Source organism: Rhagoletis zephyria, unplaced genomic scaffold (genome assembly GCF_001687245.7).
Source record: "Rhagoletis zephyria isolate East Lansing unplaced genomic scaffold, Rhagoletis_zephyria_1.1 Rzeph_scaffold_42346, whole genome shotgun sequence".
NCBI classification, from domain to species: domain Eukaryota; kingdom Metazoa; phylum Arthropoda; class Insecta; order Diptera; family Tephritidae; genus Rhagoletis; species Rhagoletis zephyria.
Genome location: NW_016199401.1, coordinates 1 through 2,552, shown reverse-complemented (window position 1 = coordinate 2,552; position 2,552 = coordinate 1). Strand labels below are relative to the sequence as shown.

At 30.8% G+C, this 2,552-nt stretch overlaps 1 non-coding gene across 1 annotated transcript; it reads left to right on the top strand.

The window, feature by feature from the left end:
* The first annotated feature begins 678 nt into the window (after positions 1–678).
* Positions 679–799, top strand: TRNAL-CAA (transfer RNA leucine (anticodon CAA)). The gene is made up of 2 exons: positions 679–716; positions 755–799. It is a non-coding gene; the product is annotated as a tRNA-Leu (tRNA).
* The last annotated feature ends 1,753 nt before the right edge of the window (positions 800–2,552 follow it).

Genomic DNA, 2,552 nt, shown 5'->3' with positions numbered 1-2,552 from the left:
TGAAATTGCTAAAAAATCGCGTTGATTTTTGATGATTTTTTTCACACTGTATTATGCAATTTTTTTCCATAAAAAAATATTTGGAACATTTTTTATATGAAAGAATATATGTATGTTAAAAAATTGCCAAAAATCAACACGATTTTTAGCAACTTAAAGTTAATTATACTAAAATTTAATGGGCTATAAAACTGCAAACTCAAAAAACTTCTAAAAAATATGAATAAAAAGTAGAAAATTTAGATGCAACTTTGCAGAATTTTCGCACAAAATTTGAGATACGAATTTAAGTGGTTTTTGTTAGATAATGAGCTGAAATTTTTTATGAAAAATCATAAATATTTAATAACAATAATAATAAAAAATTGGCAAAACTTGTTAAAATTTCGCGTTCCCATTTACTGTTCCACCACTGTATGTATGAGTTCTAAATATTCACTGAGTTGAAAATGAAAATATCTTTTTATCAGTCAATAAAAAAAATAGATTTAACATCTGGTTAGTTTTGTTTTATCTTATCAAACAACGCGCCGCGGCGGAAATCAATTATTTTGGCGCGTGGGTGGCGGTATACATACATACATATTTGTGTTTTTTTTTATACATATCTACACACTCGCATACGTATAGTTATTTTCATTTTATTTTAGTAGCGTTGTTGATGGCGACAGCATATATGTCAGGATGGCCGAGCGGTCTAAGGCGCCAGACTCAAGTGTGAAAACTTGCCCGCAATTGCGGGTTGTTCGGAGCTTTCTGGTCCTCTCTGAGGGCGTGGGTTCGAATCCCACTTCTGACAAGATTTTTTTTTTTACTTTTATGCTTTTTTTCTCTTTTTGAATTACTTAAAATATATGTATATTTTTTTTTAGTTTCTTTGATAGACTTTTCTTGGCTCGTATTTTTTTCATGTTAGTAGGTTTATTTCTAGAGTACCTCTACATTAATACGAAAATAATTGTTTAATTAATTTTAATTCAAACTTGCTTCATGCAAATGCCAAAAGCCTTGACATTCCGTTTTACTCGTAATTCATTTAATTAGTCGGTTCATGTGCATGTGCATGTATTCTTAAATGAAAATAAAAGATGAAAAAAATAAGCCACTAAATTGATTATAATTTTTGCATGCTCCCCTTTTATCAAGGCAACAACAATAAAAATTCGTCGGTTACGTGCTTTTGCTTTGTATATATTGGTATTTTACATACACATAGAAAAATGTTAGTATCCCCGCAGAAAAATATTTTCCATTGATAAAAAAATAACCGACTNTTGTAGTTAACTACAAAAGGCTAACTTGAAACTAGTTGAAAAGTAATGCAGGACTCATGAAGGCGTAATCGGGAGATTGTTTCTATATAAACAAGTATTTATTTAAATATCCTCATACAAATTTTACTTTGAATTCACCCTCTTTCTGCACTTCACAAATACTTCTTTGAATTCAGGACAAATAAAAATTTTATGCTACCATTTTGAAGTTAAGATATGTCGGACGGAATTTGAATATGTGACCACCTACCGCAGAATATGTTAACAAATAGGTAATGTTAGATGAAGTAGATAATTAACCAAACAAATAAATAAAAAAATACAAAAAAGTTGTGTTTTTCTTATTGATATTTTATGGCAGAAAGTAGTTAGTTACAAGTTAGTTGACATCTGATACAGAGGTAACCACCCATGACTAATTTGCGTCCATCGCCATAGAAATATGTATCGCTAGCTTTCCTCAAAGAAAATATACACATAATAGTGACCTTTAGTTCCTTCCTAATCAACTTAAAGTTAACTTATAGTTAGATAAATTCCTGCAGGGATGTTTGTAGGTATTTAATAGTGTACAAAAACGCTCATAGCATTTCGCCGCACATCTGTCATTAAAATTGCTTTTGAATTTGCCCGCATTTCAATGCTCATCGCCGCATCCCAGTCGAGCTTTTGTTTGGTAATTTTGTATACAAATTCCGGCAATTAGCATAACAATGCGAACATTGATGATTAAGTGTGTTTGTATTTAGTTTCATAAGTATGTATGTATATGTTTTAGCTCTTTTATAATCAAGCGCTCGAGTACTCGTTTTCTCTAATTGTGTAGCATCTTTGTACTTTTTATTTTTCATATTTTTTCCAATGAATTTTTTAATTAAATAAAAGTCCCAAGTTGACAATACTGCTAATGCCATATTTGAAGAGCTCGAATGCACAGTTTGAGTACAAAACATTCTCAATAGCTCATGTGTTTTCAGGCATAAAGGTAGGTACATAGTCCATCACGAAAAGCATAAAAATTCGAACGGCTCAAGATATTATCTAGAATAATAAATGAATCGAGGTATAGTATGTCCAGATAGGGTCGGAATAAGTTAAGGAAGCTGGCAAAGAGCTCTACACTGAGAAAAAAACGCGTTGTAAGAATAAAATTCTTTTTATTTGATTACCGTTTAAAAATGCTCGCATTCAAATCAAGTGAAAATTGTTAACAAAATGGATTTTTCCCATATACATACACTACGTATAATGGAAATATTCAATTCAAATACGCCCGTA